This window comes from Nilaparvata lugens, chromosome 4 (assembly GCF_014356525.2).
Source record: "Nilaparvata lugens isolate BPH chromosome 4, ASM1435652v1, whole genome shotgun sequence".
In the NCBI taxonomy this organism is placed as follows: Eukaryota; Metazoa; Arthropoda; class Insecta; order Hemiptera; family Delphacidae; genus Nilaparvata; species Nilaparvata lugens.
In genome coordinates, this window is record NC_052507.1 from 78,861,875 (window position 1) to 78,868,084 (window position 6,210).

Sequence of the window (6,210 nt, forward strand, 5' to 3'; positions counted from 1 at the left end):
TTCAAATTCTATTTCTGATCACAGTAGGAAAATTGTTATGGCTCATATTATAATGTGTTATGCAGTTATCTCCAGCACATGAACAATAATATTCTCAACTCAGGTTTTGAAAGAATTAAAACAAACTATACGTTCTACTTTCCAAGCTTCCACACGAAAAAGATGAGCTAGAAACTGTGAAACAGCTAGGTAGTTGTACATTCACTGAGATGTGCATCGGAATAAGGAAAAGGATACTTTTAAGCTCTAGACTGAGTGGAGGTTGGAGCATAGGATGTATGTAACACTCGAGCCGTTTGAAAAAAGAGACGCTCGTTTGCACAAAGAGCTCCGTTGGAGTTTCAGTGTAAAGCTGAACATCATCTCCCCTCCCTTCACCATCTCATCTCTCTCCCGACACCCTTCACTGCAATAAGGGCGTACATATACCCTCAGGCTGGACCCAGAATCTTCCCACCACTAGATGTTAAAATCCTTGTTGGCGAAGCGTAGGGAGGAATAAGTTAGCGAGTTTGCATTTCCAAGTCTCTCCTCTCAGAAAGAAGACACATAATTGAAGAGGAACTGTATAATATTTAAGCCTGTACAATATGGTATTATATTCAATCCAATGTGTATTAAAATCTTCTAATAGCTATTGCTCGATCTCCATAGAGATTCACATTTACTAATAGTAAATTCGTATGTGTTTTGTTGGTGGAGAGCACCTTGCGAGAAGGTCCCACTTCAAAATACGATCACCTGAATATACATACAGTAATTATCATTTGAGCCGTCAATGGACCTGACGACTGTCATTCTTCAGCCGGGACTGACATTTAACATACCCGTCCTATAACACGGACATTCATTAATGACTTAGTACACATTTCTGAATCTTTCCCCTGAAAGATAAGAATAAGATTTCTAGAAAAACGATTAATGGGTATACAATATTGGATTTTTACTTTCCTTGCCCTATTGGAAAGTATTGCTTTCCAAAAAAAATTATGGTACACTAATTTCAAGTTTTCTATACGTTTCAAGGTCCCCTGAGTCCAAAAACATGATTTTTGGGTGTTGGTCTGTGTGTGTGTATGTGTGTATGTCTGTGAACACGATAACTCCATTCCTAATTAACCGATTGACTTGAAATTTTAAACTTAAGGTCCTTATATCATGAGGATCTGACAGTAAGAAATTCAATGAAATTTAATTCAAGATGGCGGAAAAAATGGCGGATAATTACTGAAAAACCATGTTTTTCACGGTTATCTCGAAAACCGTTCTGACGATTTTCTTTAAATTTATACCATGGATAGCTAGCCATTTATAAGCCCTATCAACTGACATGAGTCTCATTTCTGGGAGAATTGCAGGAGCTCCGTGATATTCTTGTGAAAAATGGCGGATAATCACTAAAAAACCAAGTTTTTCACGAGTTTCTCAAAAATGACTTGAACGATCTCTTTCGAATTCATACCCTGTATAGTTATTTATCAGCTCTATCAACTGGCATGAGTATCCTTTCTGGGAAACTAATGGGGGGTCCTCCTCATCCTTGAGAAATGGACTTTGTAACCTCCTTCTCGTGCATGAGGTAGGTAGGTAGAGCAGTTCATAAAAAGAACACATAGTCAAGATATTTCATCTGTAGAACAGCTGTTTTGACGACTTTGAAAGAATATCATCGAATTTCACAATTTACACAAAGGAAAAATTACTCTGAAGACAATTATATATACACAATCATATACAGTAGTCTGATCGTAGTTTCAAATATGTTGCTGCCAATCGTCATTATGTTATTCCCCTAAAATATTCTCCTTTAAGAATGGGGCTTACAGTTCAATGAGCAAGGGAAGTTGTGTGAGTACGCCACACCAAATTTTTTTAATAGTCCTGCTATTCAATGGTATTCTACATTCATTAATGACGTAGAGTTTGTGAAGTGGTGCTTCCTGAGGGGTTATCTCCTATGATAGAGTCCCACGTTGTGAAGCCATTGTGTGAAGTTGTGGATTGTAAATCCTTCACAGATAATACGATGTTTCTGATATTTATAAGAGCAGTCTCTAAATTCCCTCTTTTGCGAATAAATTCACAAAAAAATTAAGGCCGTCCGGCTCGCAAAATTACTGGGTTCAAACCTCAGCTCTAGCTCAGTGGTAGATACACGAATATTCCAAATATAAGTAATTACCATAAGGTTCAATGACCAGTGATTGATAATTCTTACCGCTGCTTCTGTGAAGTTCTTGAAGAATACCAGTGAGGAAATTAAAAGAATATTTGATGACTGATTATCAGTAACCATGTACCACTAGAGAATAATCAGGACCAACTATAATTGTTTCTAGTTGATTCTTAAAACGCTCGTCGTGAATACAAGTATTCACCAATATACCCTTTCAAAATTCCTTAGAACTTACAACGCCAGTTCTTGAAGCTCTCTGGATCCTTATATGATATAGAATAGAATAGAATAGAATAGAATAGAAAATATATTTATTGATACAAGAAGAAACATAACATGACATTCAATCAATAATAATTTGATGATTACACAAATATATATATTATGACATGACCTGTTGGTCGTCTGCCAAGTTGAGCTATTTTATTGATTTAAAATTTCCATGCAAGTATTTGAAATTGAATTTTATCCAATTTGAAAAATTCTAAATTTTAAACAATTTTGGAATCAATCAACCAAAGAGATCATGGCAACAAAAGTATTACATATGAAATTACATTATACTACATATGCAGGAGTAAAAAAAGAAAAGCAGTGAAACCATCAAGTATTATATTCCTGTATTAGCATTTTTCTGTAAGCCCAAGCATTCCTCACAAACCTATCAGCGCCCTCCAATCACTACCATTCAAAAACCCTACCACCTGATCCTCTGATAGCTCTCTATCGCCTAAATGCGCTCCTCTTATCTCTGCTAGTACTGGACACCTTCCGATAAAATGCATTGTATCCTCCCTTTCCCTCCTATTGCATAACGTACATATGGTCTGAATTCCCTCTCTTCCCACACTACTATTCAAGTACCATAGACCTCCCCTTGATCTGAATATGATTGACTTCTCATTGCGGGTGAGATTGGCTCCTATATAATTATTGTGTTCGGTGATTGGGTTCAAACGTGAATAGACAGTATAATTTACAGATTGCCTTGCTCTTTCTCTCCATTTCTCTCTACATTCGTTTTTTATACATTCGTTAATATTATTCAAACTTTGCCTTAGTACATCCCGCATTCCTTCCTCCCATCTTGGCAATTCAATGTTATATTTTTCAGCCTGCTCTTTCCACACTTTATACCATCCTACTTTCTGTTCAAACATTTTCTGAGCAAGTTTTCGTGGCAGCCTGTTTGGTCGCAAAGAAAGGGTTCTTATATATAGCTGTAATGCATCTCAAACAAATAATGGTGTAAATTATACTTATTGACTTCCAAATAGATGATATAATTGGGTGTTGATTGCGGTAACGAAAATAATTTCTTGATAAAGGCTCTGTGTAACCGTTCTATTTCTTCAAATTGCTTATATCCCCACACCTGACCACCATAGCTCACAAGAGCTCTTACCACCGCATCAAACATTACCCACTTACTCTCGATGTTTATTTCATTTTGGGCCACAAAACTATTCCACACATTATTCAATGCAAACTTTGCCACTGACACTCTCTCTCTGACATGCTCACTGAACGCCAACTGAGGAGTGAATGTTACGCCTAGATATTTGTACTTGTTTACAACTCCGATCCGCTCTTCTCCCCAGTACCACCTCTCATGATGGGCCAGTCTCCCTCCCCTTCTCATCACCATTATCTTAGTTTTGTCGGTATTGATTGTAAGTCCCCACGTCTCACAGTAATGTTTCAAACATATTATCATTTTTTGTAATGCTTTCGGCGTGGATGCAATCAGAATCAAATCATCGGCATACATAAGTCCTTTAATATTCAACTCGTCCACCCATATCCCTTCTTCCATATTATCAAAAATATCATTAATAAACAGGGTGAATAAAATCGGGGACAACAAGCAGCCTTGTTTTAATCCATTCTCTGTATAGAATGCATTACTCAGCCCATCCTTCTTATTTTGACTATTTTTACACCAAACAAACGCCCGTGTGTTCTCATATAATTTCTGGACAATTCTCACAAATTTGCTAGACAACCCAATCTGAAACAACTTATAAATTAAAGCATTACGATCTACTTTATCAAATGCGGCCTTGAAGTCAACATACAAACAATAAACTCTATCTTTCCTTCTCCTCAGTTTCAAATTGATGATGCTGTATAAACTGAATATATTATCCACTGTACTGTATCCTTTTCTAAATCCCGCCTGTTCCTCATTTATTACTTCATTTTTCTCTACCCATTCGTTTAATCTATTCAGAAAAATTCCTGCGAAAATTTTTGCAAATGCATTGATGAATTGTATGCCTCTGTAATTAGCAACTTCATTCAAATCACCTTTTTTATGAATTGGGAAGATAACCGCTTCCGAAAAATTGTCAGGCACCAATCCTGTATCATAAATATAATTATAAAAATTGAGCAGCAAATTTAAAAATTGATCTGGAGCTGATTTGAAAAATTCTGCCGGTATGCCGTCAGTGCCTGGAGCTTTATTACATTTTGCCTTTTTCAATACCAAATTCAGTTCTTCTTTCGTTATTTTTGCATCTAGTTTTTCGTCCTCTATGAACGGTATGGCATATGCTATTTTATCTGCCTCAACTTCAACGGAAAGTAAGTTTTTAAAATGTTTGACCCAGCTTCCCATATCTATCTGGCCTGTACACTTGAAGGATGTTCTTTTAAACTTTTTCACCGAGTCCCAAAACTGTTTCGAGTCGCGCACATTTTCTAAGCATTTTCTAATATTATCATAATACTCGGCTTTTTTAGTTTTACACAACTGAATGTACTTTTTGTTTTCCTCTGCATAGATTTGTCTAGCTTGCTGACTGTTCACCCTCCTAAAAAGTCTAAGACAGGCAAAACTTCTTTTTCTCGCTTTATCACATTCCCAATCAAACCATATCTGTTTCGCATGTTTATTTTCTCTCTTAGAAATTCTTGCATTGTTACCCGCTGCTTCATAAACGATATTGATAATCTTTTCTGCGGCTTGACTACTATCGGGTGACAAGATAACATCACAGCTGCTCCGCGATAACTTATTACGGTACTCTGTTGCATCTACTTTTGACCAAATCAGCTTGGGCAATAGCGTTAAATTATCACATATTGAAATCGAAATGTCTCCTTTCAATCGAACTACTATTGGCATATGGTCAGAAAAACTTTCAGTCAGGACTTCAAAACTATTTACAGCTGCTAGTGTACTCATCGTCACACAACATAAATCGATAACTGAGCATCCAACACTTGTAACATAGGTAAATTCTCCCTTATCATCTGTTGCTGTCCTCCCGTTTAACACACACATATTAAATTCCTCACACATATTGAGTATTCTACGCCCATTCCTATTCAAATTTTCATCTTTAGAATTTCGTTCAACATCTATCACCCAATCTCTCTGCATAATTTCATCCGGTATTATTTGACATTTCCCTATGCGTCCATTAAAATCTCCTAACAATATTAAATTCTCACCCATCTCTCTGCCTTCTAAGAATCTATTCAGTTTGTTAAAGTCAGCACTCCAGCTTTCTCCTGGCGTTAGATAAACTGACATAATATGAATTTCTCCATATCTATCACATTTAAGAGTTATTACTGGCCACTCTTCTAAGTAAGTGAATTTACAAGCTTCCCTCCTATTATAGACAGACCTATAAGCCATCATTATTCCTCCCTTTGCCCTACCAAATCCTGACGTTCTAGTTGCTGGCACCCAAAATATATTATATCCTGGAAAATAGCCCTCTAAACGATTAAAATCTTTCTCCTCGACAAACGTTTCGCATAGAATAAAAATATCATAATTCTTTAAGAAATCAAGAAAATAATTTGAACTCACCTTTCCTCTAAGACCCGCTACATTATAAGCCAACACACTTAATTCATTTATTCCTTTTACCTGGCAGACGACCTTATCCTATTCATTAGACTGTTTATTTGAGCGTTCATTAGATTGTTCATCCTTCTTCGAAACATTATTAATTATTTCAGTAAAGTCCATCTTCAGAATCCGATTCAATCTCTCCAGCCCATCCTCGTTTCCA